Source organism: Coturnix japonica, chromosome Z (assembly GCF_054131305.1).
Source record: "Coturnix japonica strain WE chromosome Z, WE-NBRP24, whole genome shotgun sequence".
NCBI lineage: Eukaryota > Metazoa > Chordata > Aves > Galliformes > Phasianidae > Coturnix > Coturnix japonica.
The window spans coordinates 32,149,311-32,165,965 of NC_140702.1; positions in this window are offsets into that span (position 1 = coordinate 32,149,311).

Genomic DNA, 16,655 nt, shown 5'->3' on the forward strand with positions numbered 1-16,655 from the left:
CACTGGAGTTCTCTCCATGCAACAATTTTGCTTTCATATTCACTCAGATGAAAACATTTTGTTGGAGTTGCAATGGGAAGGGAGACTACAACTTCCCTACAGCATTGTTGTGCAGCTTAGGCCACAGATTACCTGGAGCCCTGGGGACCAAAACTGAAAGACTGGCAAGGTCACAGTGAGGATTTTAAATCCTGACCTTCAGGGTTTCCACTGGGAACTCTACTCTCTGCAAAATGAAAGAGACCATGTGAAATGATAATAGTGGCCCAGTTATCACGGAAACTGGTAGTACAGAAGACTTTATGTGCACTTAAACAGCAAAAGTCATCCTCCTGACCTCAAGGAAATGTCTCAATACTATTTGCAAGTATTCAATACATTTCAATGAAAACTGCCATAAGATTCTCCACTCCTCCCTTCTCTAGAGTGTGTTTCATTCAGTATTTTTTTGATAACACAGAACTTTTCTAACATAAGAGCCCACAGTCTGGCTTAAAAGCAGTATGATTACTGAGTAGGAAATGAGTCTGGTTAAGAATACTTTGGAAAAATTGAATATGTAATTCAAGATAGGCTTAACATGTTACAAAAACCTTTATTTTCAGAGTGGTTAATTCCATTCTTCCCATACCAAACTGCACTGGAAATGAGGATTTCAGTTTGAGCTGCCAGCAGTACAAGCTTCAGCACTGAAGTCCTTCCAAGATGTAAAAAAATTAACCTTCTGATATAATTTTATCCATCACTTATTTAGCAATCCTTCAGATAAAGGGATGAGCAGAGAAAACATATGAACCAAATGTGGGGTTGGGTGCTATAAGCATCCTGGCCAAAGTCTTGTTAAAGGAGGATGTTGCCTGCTTGGATCAACAGATATTTGGAGAACCAAGCTGAAGGCACTGTCCTTCTTGGTGTGCTTGCTCTTACTTAGCTGTATGTGGAAATACAGTACATATCTTGCATGGGTGGAAGGAGAGAAGGAAGCCTGGTTTATCGGTCATGCAGGTTGTATATGCATGGATATACAGGGAGAAGAGGTTTGGACAGCATCACAGGGCAGCCTTCCTAATGATGGAGTGGAGCAGAACTGGAGTAGGTCACCCAGTGACTATGTGGTAGCTTCATACTTGTTGATTTTTCAGATGCATACAATCCCATGACTGATGCACTCCAATGCGGGCACTAATTCTGCTACTGGCAAGAAGTTGGGTCAGAGACCTTCAGAAGTCCCTCTCAGACTCATTATCTTATTTCAAGATAAATTTCTCCACTGTTCTCTTAACCTTTGATTTCTCCAGCTTGTCCCCAACGTTTTCCAAGGCCATGCTTTTGGTGTGAACTACTTTAAGGATTTCTCCAAGGACTCCTCAAATCTTCTCTGACTTCTTCAGCTTTTCTATCTGTCCTATGTCCCCTTGTTTTCTACCAAAAGATGTGCATTTCACATAATACATGTTTAGTGATGTGTAGTGATCCTAAGGCAGTGATCTTCTGGCAGGATCAAATTCAACTTTCAACAGTCTTCTTCTGTGGGGTTATATGTGTCATTAATAATGGGCAGCACCGAACATCTCCTAGATGCAGAAAACAGCTATCAAGTAGGAGAAGATACATATCTGTGTGTCTGGGTTTCATCTTGCCCAAACTATTTAATTAGTTCTGAACTAACTCTTACAATTCTCTTACTCCAGCACTCCCACAATATGATACAAATCAAGAGAAATGCTCCAAAAACTAGCATCAGTGTTTTGTATTTGCTCTTGCTTTGATTTTGTGATTTAGCTGGTATCTTAACTTGTTATAAGTGTAGGAATCCTGCCCAAAGTTCTGTCTACACACACACACACACACACACACACACACAAAAAAAAAAAAAAAAAAAAAAAAAAAAAAAAAAAAAAGAGAAGGAAAACAGCGACAATAACTTATCCATTGTGCAGCAACAGATGGACTCTGCAGCTGCAGCTGATAGTCAGGTAGCACCACTGGCCTTTTCATATTTCTACTGCATGTGAGATCTATTGTGTCCTAGTGTCCTAGCACCATAGCAACATGCGGGAGCTGGTCAGATCATGTCTTTGTTTAGATCAGGTTCCCCAAAGCCCTCCTCCTGAAGCAGGCTCCCTACATTAGGCTGCACAGGAAAGTGTCCAGGCAGGTTTTGATTATCTCCTGAGAAGGAGATTCCACTACCTCTCTGGGCAGCTTGTTTTAGTGTTTGGTCACCTTCACAGTAAAGAACTACTTCCTCATGTTCACACAGAACTTTGTTGTCCTATTCATGCCCATTGCCCCTTGTCCTGCTGCTGAGCACCACTGATAAGAGCCTGGCCTCACATTCGTCTTTTGTTGCCAATAGAATACTTCTTTTCATACATAAAAGATAATCTGTTAAGAATTCTAGTTGATTAATTTCATGTGGGATGCTTAGGAAAAAATGAAGTGAGCTGTAGGAATGAGAAGAGACATCCTTCTCTTCTCAAATAATTTGCCCCTTTGAATAGTCTGATAAAAAAGCAAATATGGTTCAGCTCGGTTCTTTAATATTCTATTGATTTTACATTTCCATTAATGAAGAGCTTAGCTTAGTCTAGCCAATTGCACATGCATGATTTCCAGATCTGTGCAAAAACGTGTTTCCCTGCAGCTCTTCTGCTGTGCTCTCAGGAGCAACTAAGGAGAGAAATATGTTTACCAGGTATGTCTCAAATGAATTTTGCTTCTGTTGAAAATGTTGGACTGAAATTTCAGCTTTTCTCCCCAGCTAAAATCATATTAAGCTACTGGGGCAAATAATACTTTGAGTCTTCCAGGAGTCATATTGAATGGAGACATTGAAGACTTGTATCAGAGATGTTGCAATAAGAGAAGTGCTAGGCTTTGTCTGTGTGAAACAGAGAATAATCAGCAGGATCTGTAAAGCTATGAATGTTCTATGTTATTTCCAGAGAATGTTTTTCTCTGCTTAGACTCATCAGGTCCTCAGGCATATGATTGTTGAAACCACATGATTTAAGTAATAATAATAATAATTCAGAAGCAGAAAGGTGTTGGCTTCCCATAGGTAAATAAATATATGTCATTAAAAGGATATTGCCTGCAGAAAAGACAGTAATGATGTCTTTGAGGTGCTTTGCTGTAGGTACAGGGTATTTCTTGCTATTGCTATAAGAGTCTCCTACTGGAAATCCAGCAGACAATGAGGTTTGCTTTCCCCTTGTCACAGCCACTCTTGAAATCACTTGTCCCACTTCACTTTGCAGGATTACTCCTAGTGAGCAGATGGTAAACCCTGGCCACACTGGAGCTTGCAGAAGTTGTGTAATTGTCTTTAGGGGAGTGAAAACACCATTACAGTTGCTGCAGGAGGCCCAGGTTAGTGTACGGGCACAGCAGACTGTACAGATCCCATCCCTGCCTGGAAGTATGGATGATGTAGCAAGGGGAGAAAGCAGGGCTACCTCCTGGGTTCTGGATGGGGCCAGACACAACGCATGTGGCAATCAAAAGAGTATCTCTGTAGTTGCCTCCATCAGTCCTTTTGATCTCTTCCAGAGGGGACATGCAGACAAGACAGGTGCTACTTCAGTTCACCCACAGAAAAAAAAGATTTGAAGGAGTGAATGAACTTAAACATGCCTGACCCTGCTTTAAGCAACTGTTCGGTCTGCTGTCCCACCCACAAAAAGGAGGATAGGCAGTCAGCTTTCGATGTCTTATCCCATATAACTGGCTCAGAGCAACAACAAAAGTGTGATTACATTTTTATTGTCACATTAAATGCATGTTGTTTAAGTTCAGTAAATAGGACCTCGTTCATTTCCTCATGAAGGCATTCATGCTGTAACTTAGATTTATTACAGTGTCATGGAATTGGAAAGTTGTGAAGGAAATGCTCCTCACATCAAGTGAGTGCTGACCCTGAGTGGGTGGGCAGCTCAAAGGGACACTGTGCACAGTGGGAGAGCCTCTGAGTGAGATGTAAAAGAGGAGTAAGGGGTAAAGCTCTCCAAACAATGCACTGATTACACACATAATGGCGACAGGAAGAAGATGCATTACTCTCGTGTCAGCTTCCTTGCCTTTCAAAAGCCTAAATGGCAATGTGGGGTTTTAAAAAGTTTTGGGGGGGTCTACAGGCACCTGTGTAGTTTTGAAAGACAAGGTGGGTGGATTTGAAATTTGAAATGAGTGGTTTTGAAGTTAGGGGATGAGCAGGCCATGCTGCTGTTCTCATCCTAGGTTGCTACAGGAAAGCTCTCTATTAGTACCAACATGGTGACCACCTGTTATGGCAGACGGCAGAGGCAGAAACTGAGACAAGGGGCCCACAACCTCTCTGGGCTAACACTTGCACCTAGGTGGACCACCTAAAGTATGAGAAGGCTCTGCCACCCAGACAACCTCACTAGAAAGGTTTGCTGCCTGCCGGGAGCCAGCACTGGGAACATCAAGAAGACAATATTTGGTATGAAAAAGTCCATGACCGCTATCCTCACCTCATCTTTCAAGTCAGGTCACATGAGGCCATGACCAGGAAATTAAAAAGAATTTTGTTCACCTTGGGAAGGTGTTGAAGGGCTCAGGAGTGTTCGTGGTGTTCTCAGCCCTCCCAGTTGGAGACAGGGATCCAGGCAGAAGGAGAATTAATCTGTTGAATGACTGGTTGTGCGAATGGCATCATGCCCAAAGCTATGTTTTCTGTGCTCTACGTAGCACCTTTGACAAACTGGGAATGATGATAAAAGATGAGATGGAACTGACCACAAGGGGCAAGAATATACTAGGCAACAAGCTGGCTGGGATCATAGCAAGGACATTAAACTAGAGATGCTGGGGAAAGGGGCTGTACTGATGAGTGAGATGGAAGAGCCAGAGAATGCTGTCTCTCTAGGAAGCAGCAGGGGAATACCTCAGATTTGTCCCAGAGGGCTCCTTTAGGATGGCAATGCGTCCCAAAGCCTCTAGAAGTGCCTCTATACCAATGCACACAACACTGTATTGGTACATACAATAAGCAAGGGGAATTGGAAAACTGGCGTGCACTTGGAAAACTTTTATCTTACTGCCATTACAGAAACATGATGGGATGATCCACATAACTGGAATACCATCATTAAGGGCTATAAGATTTTTGAAGGGACAGGCAAGATAGGAGGGGCAGGGTAGTTGCCATTTTTGTTAAGGAATGGAGACTTGGAGACAAACTCCCTTGAGAAATAGTCAGGAACAGATGGAGAACCTGTGGGTTTAAAATTAGGGACAGGACCAGCAAAGGACATCTGGTGGTCTGGGTCTACTACATGCCACCTGGCCTAGAGGAGTCTGTTGATGAGGCTTTCCTGTGTCAGCTACAAGAAGTTTCATGCTCACAGGTCCTGATGGGGGATTTCAACCACCCAGATATCTGCTGGCAAGACAACGTGGTGAGTTGTAAGCGACCCAAGAGAAATCAGAAGAAGTCCATTAACAGTAACGTTCTGGTTCAAGTATTAGACAGACCAACCAGAGGTGAAGCCTTGCTGGGCCTGGTGCTCACCAGTGTGGAGAAGATTGTTTAAGATATGAAGAAGAGAGGCAGGCTGGGCTGCAGCAACCATGTTCTGTTTGGGTTTGTGATCTTGAGGAATGTGGGCCTGGCAAATGGTAGAGTTATGACCCGGAACTTCAGAAAAGCAAATTTTGAATTGTCTGAAGAATTTCTGGATGAGATGTCCCGCAAAAAAGTCCTTAGAGATGAAGGAGTAGAAGAAAGCTGAGTTTGATGCCTTACTGAGAGTGCGAGAGCTCTCAGAATTAGAAGGCAGGCAGGGGAGGCAGGAAATTGACATGGCTTGGCAAAAACCTGCTGATCAAACTATGGGAAAAGATGGACAGTGGAAACCAGGATGTGTCACCTGGGAAGAATATAGGGATGTTGTCTGTGCTTGCAGAGATGAGATTAGGAAAGCCAAGACACAGATGGAAAAGAACTCAGCAGGGGATACTAAAAAAAGAAAAAAAGAAGGGATTTTACAGGTACATAGGTCAGAAGAGATGCCCCATCCTTGGAGGTGTTTAAAGACAGATTGGATGGGGCCCTGGGCAACCTGATCAAGTACTTGACATAGACACTGGCAGCCCTGCCTATGTCAGGGGGGCTGGATGATCCTTGGGGTTCCTTGCAACCCAAGCCATTCTGTGATCTGCACACAGTCACCTTCTGCACTTGTTCCTGTTCTGTGAGCTCTCAGGAAAAAGCTTAGAGCCTCCATGAAGAAACCTCCATCTCTTGATTGCACTTGGCAGCTTCAGTATGTGTTGCTGAAGTCTGGATGTTGTCTCATTTGAAAAATGGCATTTATTCTTCCCAAACTTGCTGTGATGAGGATGGTAACATTGGCTGGGGCAGCAGATGGCTTTTTCAGGAAGACATTCTGGGAATGTATTCAGGTTTCTCCTTTCATGTGGTTTATGTGCATACTGGCAGCTGATTCAGACTAAACAAAGAGAAATCCTATGTTGTGGTTTCCTTCTGTCAACACACCTTGCGATTGGTTGAAGTTCCCCCAAGCATATATCAGCAATTATTTTTCTCTCTCTGGGATCCCTAGCAAACACTCATCTTGATTTCAAGTCAAGTGTAAGGTGTTCCTATTTCTTACCTTGTCAAACACCTGTTGCAGTATCTAGTCACTTGCTCTCCTGGTGGCGCTGGACACCTCTCTGGTTTCAACTCCCTCCGCCTGTCTGCCAGTTCTACCAGCTTTGATGTTTACCACCAACCTTCTCTTCTCTGTGTGGTTTTCTACTGCAGACTGATTCTGCTCTCTTTTCTCATAAGCTCATACATAGATGGTGATGAAATTCTCTGTATCAGGATTCATATTACTCTATATTTTACTACCCATATTTTCAAACAAAACTTTGAGAAGAAACACTGGAACAGGTTGCCCAGAGAGGTGGTGGATGCTCTCTCCTGGAGACATTCAAGGTCAGGCTGAATGAGGCTTTGAGCACCTGATGTAGCTGTAGGTGCTCCTGTTCACTGCAGGGGTGCCTTTAAGGGTCCCTTCCAACTCAAACAATTCTATGATTCTATAAGCTGAAAGCTGAAGATCTTCCTCAGGAGCTTCTCTTCCTGTTTTCCCTGCTGGGTGCAATGAAACTGGACCATACATCATTGCTTCTGACAGAGCATGAGACACAGCTGACATAAAATTACTAAGTAGAGGGTGAAAGAACTTAACAGCTAGTATGACTTGAGCTCTGCTTGTCGGGGGGCTGTTTCCCGTGGTTAATGAAGAGCTCAACAGTATTTTAGTGATAATTTGATACTTAACTTTTAGCCTGTTATGTAAGTGCTAATTAAATGTTTTAACATCCTGTACATGTTTTATGTATTAATAAGCAGTAAGTGTACAAGTTACACTTTTTATGTGATTTAGAATTAATTGCAGGGTGGTGAAATTTCCTCCTTTATATACCTATTAAACTCACATAACTGCTGTTTTTACAGTTGATTGGTGTTCAGTTAACATACAGTAATTGCTCTTTAAAGGCTTTAGTAAGTGCATATTTGAGACAATTTACAGTGTTAGCAATTTCCTGGTGGTATTCCTCAGAGGTATAGGAAAGCCAATCACGTTCAATGCTGGAATTCTCCTGGAGCCTGCCACACGTTTCCCACTGCACTCTGTGCAACCAGCATCCAGCCATGAGGGACTCCACGTTTGGAGATGATAAACACACAAGAAGAATCACTTTATTGGCTATAAAATGATCCCACTGCAGTGATGCGAGCAACTGGGAGGCAGAGACATATTGTTAGCTAAACAAATCAGGAGGGGCATAGTGCTTTCTGCTTTATTCTATGAAGCCATGGAGGAAAACAACAAGCTGTCATCTTTTCTCTTGGTAGATCACACACTCCCTCTGTGTCTGTCTCCAGCTTAAAGATATGGGATCTCTAAGCCTGGGCCCCTGTGTCTCCACACAATGGTAGCGTGACCTCAGGCAAATCTATGCCTCACTTACCCCTCTGTGGACGTAACACTCTGTCCACCTTTACTCACAGGAAATATTCTTCATCCCAGATCACATCTCCTCCAGGAGTAAAGAGATCAAATGCACAGTTAAGACAGATTTATAAACAGACAAACAGCACCACCCTTCTTCCCCATTAATTTGGAGATTTTTAGGGCAGCAGAAAACTAATTGCTGCTTCCTCAAAGACTGAGACAGCAGAGTGCGTGGACTGCTGCCACATAATTGACAGAGCTATCTGAAATCCAATCTACCAGACACAGCAAAGAAAGAATATTATTTGAAATCAGTATGCCAGTGAGAGAGAGTGCATAGAAAAGAAAGCAATTTTTGTTCCACATCGTTCTTTTTGCATAATGTTGTATTCTTTTGACAAGGCAGCATAATAAAGCTTAACTCCCTCTTTGCTCCCCACCCTCCAATCCCTGACTTAAAAGAAAACAGCAGAGCCCTATCTTTAGCGTCAAATGAACAATGGGCACTCTTCCAGCAAGAAGAAATGAGCTGCTTTTGAAAGAGTTGTGGAGGAAAGTGCAAAATGTTCTAACTTCCCATGAAATAAATATTTGAATGATAGTCATTTGGCTCATCCTCTAAGATGTCAGTGTAGGATTTGCACTCCAGGTTTATATGAAATATTGGCAAGGGTAGGTAAGGGGGGCTTGAAATCTCTTGTTGAAGATAAGAAAAGAGAGAGGTACAATGAGATGAAAGATTTTCATTTTTAAGACACTTCAGAAATGGAAACTAATTAATATTTCCACTACAAGATGGTATATTTCATACTACTTTACTGATGAAACATGGCCAAAACTTTCCAGGCAGCCAGGAGGATATTGAGACATTGATTTTGACAAGACTTGAGAAACTCTGTCCCCTAGGACAGCATATTTTAGCTGAGGGTTGAGCCATTGTCACCAGCCTGCAGGAGGTTGCAGGAAGACACAGCACCACATGCTAGGAGAAGTGCTTTACCCTTACAGGTGCTGAAGTCCTAGCACAGGCTAGTGAATTGTGTTATTCCCTTTATCACCTGGGCGGATTTAATATTTCTGAAGTAATAGCTTACTCTAACCAACTTTGGACAGTTTGGAAGAGACTCCACCAGTTTTCTTCCCCTTCAAAAAAAAAAAATATATATATATATAGATAGATAGATATATTATGTATATATATATCATGAGTGAAATGCAACTTTGAGTGTTTTCACCACAAAATTATTACAGTGAAAATATTCCTCAGGTGCCTATGCTGGTTCTTGTATCCATAGGACCACACGTTTACATGGATGTGCATAATGGGAAGCCATAAAATTGCCTCCAGCTGCTGCTGTGGATCATCTGTTTCCTGCATGTCTTCTGTAACTGTCCTTTGGACTTGCATCAGGCAACCACAAGAGGGAAAATAGTCTTGAAGTAATCTTTGCCCCAGGCTTGGGGGTAAAGTTCAGATAAACCGTGTTTGCTCTTTTACACCACACAATGTATTATCTTTAATTCAGTGGGACCCTGCAATCTTACACAACTGGAATATGTTGAAAGTAAGTCCCTTAACATCCCTTAACAGTTTGAAGTAGGCAAGGGGTGACTTCTGGAAATCAGGCTATTGTCAAGTGATCTGTTTAATGGTGTGGCCTGGTACTTTAGGTCATTCATACAATCACAGAACTGGAGAATTGTTCAGGTTAGAAAAGATGCCTATGGTCATCTAGTTCAACCATCAACCCATCCCCTCCATGTCCAGTGGCTGTATCTCTCAGTGCCACATCCACACCGTTTCTTGAACACCCTCAGGGACAGTGACTCCACCATCTCACTGGGCAGCCCATTCCAGTACCTCACCACTCTTCGTGAGAAAAAAATCTTCTTAATATCCAACCTGAAACTTCCCTTAGTGCACCTCATCCTTTTACTTGTTAGAGAGGTGTTTGAAAGAGCAACAACATATGTGCTCAAAGTAAGATGATTTTAGAAAACTGCAAAGTATTTGAAATCCTGGCATTTTCACAAAATTTTCAATCTAACCTTGTTTGTCAGAGTAGAGTTTTCCACTGGAGTAACAGTTAAATGTAACCATTTATCCTGGTTTCTTTCAGCATTTCTAGGATTGCTTCTTGCGAGGAATTAGTTTTACCCAGCAGGATCAGGTTAATTTGGCAGAAGACAACACTGCAAATCCAACAATTCTCATTGCCCTTTGCAAGAACTGGAAGTGGAAAAAAGAATTTGCATTAGGGGTGTGGTGAAACAACTTCCTTGGGAATCCTCAGGGCTTCTCTTTCCCTCTGAACTGTGATTCAGTGTTGATGTGGCAGTGTGATTTGCCCCAAGCACTGTCTCCACAGCAAAGGTGGTGGAAAACTTTCCAAAGGCAAGGTTTTCTGCCTGGAGGTGCCAATTCAAAGAATGCAAAACCTGCCATGCAAGATGGTTCCTCCAGCTTAAGTAGACTGTGAATTAAAACAATAGTTTTCAATTGTTTGAAGTCCTGAAAGGGAAGGGCTTTATTGCTTTTTAGAGATAACATGCAGCTGGAAGTCCAAATTGAAAGAAAAGATTTTAACGTGGGTCAAAACATACCACTTCCTTCCTTGCCTTGGAGGGGGGGACCCACATACCTTCTGCCTGCTGCTGGCCACCTACATCAGCATCCTGTCTCCTGAGAGGTCAGAAGACAGAGAGGGGCCCCACACTCCCTGCTATGTCTGAGCACTGGCTGTGCAGGCCTGATCCCTGCTCAGCCACAGCTACCGGGGCTTTGTCTGGGGAGAGCTCGCTCCTCCAGCCTGCTGCAGGGCCTGTGCCTCATGGGGTTTTGTCATGGGACTCCTGTTTTTCCTTTCCACTGCCTGCTCTGGGCCTGGCCCTGGAGGCCTCTGGGCCCCACTGTGCGGAGTTCTGGAAAGGCACTGCAGGCTGTTGGGGTCTGACTGTAAGTTCTGAACCACAGCTATGACCCAAGATCCTACCTTCCCTCCCCAGAGCACCTCTCGAGATGCCACGAAGCACCTGTGCTTGAGCATCAGTGCTTGATGATTTTGTGATTCTGTGATTCTGTGATCAGCTGAAGCAGGTATTTGGAGAAGATACTGTCACTTGTCCTGTATGAAGCAGCCTGTTTTACTCCTTTTGCATTCCTGTTTCACCAGGTCCCACATATCTGCCTGCCTTTGTGCAGGGGACACCTGACACCCATTTACAAATGGAGTATTAACTAAAGTGAAGCAGATACTCTGCAGCAGGATTCCATCTTCTCCAGTTTCTATCAAAACTAATGCAGCAGTCAGGAGCAGACTGAACAGGATGGATTAAAGCTGCATCCTCTCACCTCTGTGATCCTGGACCAGAGGAGCAGGGAGAAGAGGGCTTTAAATCTTGGTGGCATCTCCACTGCAATGGCAGAGTAGGCAGGGAGCCATCACCTTCACACCAGCTACTTTTCTGATGCTTGGTAAAGTGTCAGGCAACTGAGATGACAAGCTTCAGTTACCATCTCTGGATCTGGGCTGGACACCAGAGAAAGGGATGAGGTCAGGATTACAGAAACAGCACAGGCTGAAGAAAGGCAGAGCGTTTCAAGCAGTGCTTCTCTGGTGTTTTTCCATGACTTCATTAGGCTCGGTTTCACACCTTCTGGAGCCCAGGGAGAGTGTGAGGGTGTCACACAAACAATGGATCAAGATGAAGAGCATGCACCTCATGCTGTCCTGCTGAAAAATGCCAACAAGTCAGGGAGCTAGAGCATGCCTGAAGTTATTGAAACATCCTGCTGTAGTTTCCCTTCCACATGCCATCTATTACCTGCTCCCAAAAAGTGGCATCATTTCCTTTCTCTGTGCCTTGTCAATGGCTGTGCAGAACCAGAAAATTTGGTGCAGCAAAGTGGATATAGCCAAAGGCAGCAAACAAAGTTTTCAGTTGTCAGTGGGCCTGCTCTTCTGAATATTACATCATCTTTCTTGTTGCACAGAGGTTTCCTTAGTTCAGGAAAGGCTGATAATCACACAGTGTCCAGGGCTGTAATGCTCCCTTACAATGACACTTGCTCATCTCCACATCTATGCCATTTCTTTCAGTGAAGAAACCTACAGAAAACCCACAGAAGTTTTGTCAGCACCTCCTTCTTCACCCACACTATTAAGGTCTTGACTCCTCTATTAATTCAGGGTGATGCAGAAAAAGGTGAGTACTGTCAAACTATCTCCAGGAAGATGAAATAAGAACAGTTAGACTCTGAGTACTGTTGAGAGGGTTTTGCAAAGGAAGGTCACTTTCTGGATGATATTTCCTAAGTAATGCAATGGAAGCGAAGCTACTGATTTCTGACTGTGCCAGGTTTTTGTTCCACATAACACCCTGGTGCCTGAGGTGTTATGATGGCAAATGCTGTATGACAGGGATGTGACATATAGGTGGTGCAGTATACAAGGTGGAGAAAGTTCACTGGGCAAGGGAAAACAGAGGATACACGGTGACATAAAGTTGTGGAGAGTGCAGGCTTCCAGGGAAAGGTAATATCCCAGTAAGTTCAGATTTAATAGGGAGCATGAACATGGGTAGAGGGGGTTTGATAGAGATTGTGCCTAGTATGGGGATAGGGGAAGACCTAGTGGTTGAATACCAAGGATGCAGTCCATTAGCAGCCCACTTAGAGGCAACCTTGACATAAAACACTGATGAGAGCTTCACATGCGCACACACATACTTTGCAGTGTCTCTGCAAAAGAAATTTCCTGAAGAACTGGAATGTGTGACTAAAGCACTTGTGAAGTTCCCCCAAGGGATGGGCTCTTCCACTGGCATAAATCAGCATCTCTCCATTGATACTGATGGATTTACTTCCCTTTGCCCTCCCTAGAATCAGGCCAGAGGCACATATTATCCTTTGTTGCACTGTGGGTACACAGGGGTGCAGATCTGCACGGTCAGGAACTTTGAAATTCCATCCTTCGGTTACAGTGACAAAATGAGTCATCCCTGAGCTTTTCCAGTGGCTTGGAAAGTGCTCAGATATCAGTCTATAAATAGCAAGCTACATCAAGCTCTTTAACGTTTCTGGTGGTGATTGCAGTGGACTGAACTGTGCCTCATAAATCTGAGTCGTTGCTCCCAGCATTTGGAATGCAAAAACAGAGATATTTGATATTATTATTATTATTATTATTATTATTATTATTATTATTATTATTATTGAGTGAGATCCATATATCATTTCAAAAGCAGAGACTACTGCTGGAACATCTGCTAAGCTGAAGGGTCTCCTGTAGCATGCTCAATGCCTGCGCAAGAAATGAGATGAGTAGCACAGACTCAACTTTCAGTGTTGCCTTCTGAGGTTGAGTATTACTTGACACAAAGTATTCAAGCGTGGTAGGACAACAATAGCGCTTACATCACATTCTTCTCCTCTCTGATGTGAAAACAAGGAATACCCACTTCTTGTCAAAGAGGAGTCCCTGACCAAGGCTCAGCTCTATGCTGTTGAAGTACAGCTCTGCTCTTGGAAGAGCCTGGGAGAGTGCTCTGAGGAAGCTGCATGCGCAGTTTGTGAGTGACCTCTCCATCCACAGTATCTTCTTATTTCTCACCTTGGAGTCTTGCCTGCTTTACTTGAAGTGCTGAGACGACGTGAGATACGTTCATCCTCTTTTGCAAGCAACAGCAGCAAAGAACCTGAGAGTAAAGCTGCTTCTGATTCCAATTACATTCATTACAGGCAACCAGAGATCAAGAAAAATTCTGGTATGATACTGAGTCACATGTCTGGTTTGTGTTGTCCCTGAGATGTCATTTCTGTGGTGCCTAGGGGAATAAAAAAATCTACTGAGTACTTGGTAGATTTACAGAATCATGGGATCAGAGAATGACTTCTGTTGGAAGGGACACCTGTCAGTTCCAGTCCCCTGCCATGGGCAGGGCTGCCACTCACCAGCTCAGCTGCCCAACCTGGCCCTGAGTGCCTCCAGGGAAGGAGCACCACAGCTTCTCTGGGCAGCCTGTGACACTGCCTCAGTGCCCCCTGAGTAAAAAATTTCTATCTAACAAATCTAAATCCCCCTTCTTTCTGTTTAAAGCCATTCTCCCCTTTTCCTATCCCAATTAGACTGTGCAAAAAGTCAGTCGCCATCTTCTTTTATAAACTCCTTTACATACAGGAAAGTGCAATGAGGTCTCCTCAGAGTCTCTTCCAGACTGAATAAGCCCAGCTCCCTCAGCTTGTCTTCACAGGAGAGTTGCTCCAGCCCTATGAACATTTTTGTGTTCACCTCTGGATTTGCTCCCAATAGCTCTGCATCTGTCTTCTGCTGGGTGTCCCAGACCTGGACACAGAACTGCAGTCAGGGCCTCACAAGAGCAGAGCAGAGGGGACAGTATCCTCCTCCATCTGCCACCCCTCTGTTGATGCAGCCTGGGATACAACTGTCCTTCTGGGCTGCAAGCACACACTCATGCCCAGCTTTTAGTTCACCATCACTCCCAAGTTCTCCTCAGAGCTGTTCTAAATGAGTTCTTCTCCCAGTCTGTACTCACATCTGGGATTACCCCAACACCTTGCACTTGTCCTTGTCAGATCTCTTTATCACAGAATTACAGAAATCTAGGGACTAGAAGGGACCTCCAGAGATCACTGAGTCCAAGCTCCCCACTAAGGGAAATTCCTTTCAGCAAACTGCATAGGTAGGCATCCAGACAGATCTTGAATATCCACAGAGAAGGAGATTCCAAATCTCTAGGCAGCCTGTTCCAGTGCTGCATCATTCTGTCAATAAGTTCTTCCATGTATCAGTATGGAACTGCCTGTTCCAGCTACTGCATATTCTACTGTTGATTGTTTATCACACCGATGTGGGCCCACTTTTCAACCCTGTTCAGGCCTCTTTTGATTACATCTCTTCCTTCTGTCATATCAGCTGCACCACAGCACAGTGTCATTTGCAAACTTGCTGAGGGTGCACTCAATCCCACTACCTTAGGATGCTGATAAAAATGTTGAAGAGCACCAGTCCCAGTACAGACCCTTGGAGATCACCACTCACCACTGGTCTTTGTCTGGAAGTAGAATCACTGACCACAACCCTCTTCCTTATCCACTGAATAGTTGAATAGTCCACCCATCAAATCTATGTCTCTCCAATTTAGAGAAATAGGTTTCATGTGGGACTGTGTCAAAGGCCTTACAGAAAACCAGGCAGATTACAGCAATCAGAAAACTATTTGTAAGTGCCTTTTATTTTGAATTCATACTAGTCAGGTGTACTGATGCCATGTTCTGACATTTCCTACTGTGTGCATAACACCTCAAAAATCAGCCTTCTTTACCTACTCCTGGAAATAAAAGCATTTTGCATACCACTTACTATCAAAACATTTAACTGGTCTTAAAAATCACTACTTTGCTTTACTCTTTTCTGTTCAGACCATTGATGCAGTGACTGCTTAGCTGTTTAGTTGTCTTTGCATTTTTTAAGTGCTTTTTCTCCTCAGCATCGTATACTAGACTGTTGCATTCTCTGGCTCACAAGTTGTTGAACATCTCATTCAGCCCACTCTCCTACTTAGGAGACTTTTAAACAAGCACATTATTGCCGTCTCCCACGCCTTCCCATGCTGAATTGCCTACACTGCTCTCTCCTCTTATCCAAATCTTTTTTAAAGGCACATTTGCCATAGAGTCCTCTAAACCTATCTCCATGGTCACTGGGTTTCTGGTGTGCTGAGATCACAGGCTGACCTACCCTGGACAATGAATCTATTGTTTCTGTACTCTCCCCTACATACATATGTGCTTTCTCATGTTGAGTATCCATGCCTTGTGCAGAACTATTTGCAGCCTTTTTACAGTACTCAGAATGGGGTGATCCAGGACCCTGAGCCAGGCTCCAGATGCCAAATACAACACAGTACAATTTCCAGAGTTTAAGGCTTTTACCAAGACATCAGTATTGTTGTCTGTACTTTCTAGAAGTAGAAGCTGTGTTGTATACAGAGGGAATGGTAAGTCCAAGGTCATTCTTTGTGCCTGAGGATTTAGGTTTCTGTCATCCCAAGCCTCTGTTACTGTACTCCCACAGCACTCAAAATCTGATGAGAAATATGATTTGGAATTTTCCCTCAAAATCATACACTGCTTATTTCTGTTTTTTTTAAATTTTGTAAAAATAGATCTCTAGTTAATCCTGGCTTGTTAATTGATATGCTCCCATGATCATCTCTGTGGCTGGAGCTCTGATGCCCCATATCTTTAGCTCAGTGAGACAGCAAACTAGGGGGTGACCTTTGAAAATTTCTTTGTCATAAAAAACATGCCCAAAATCACACTGTGCATGTACAAAATCAAAATAAATTCAAAAAATAAAATAAAATAAAAGAAAACAACACCTCCCACTTCCCATCCCTCTGCACTTAAAACCATTTTTTCTCCACTTTTTTTCTTCTGTTTTTAACCTAGATGCTGTTTGATCCCAGCAGTGGACTGATGGCATTGTGTTAGACCATATGGGATGGTTCTCAGGAGATTAGTAGGCAGGCTGGTAGTGATCTTTTGGTTTGCATTTGCTCTATTGTGTTACACTTGGAAATAAGAAAAGCAAAAGATTTGCTCTGATTTTACAGAGGTGCGAAATGATTTCA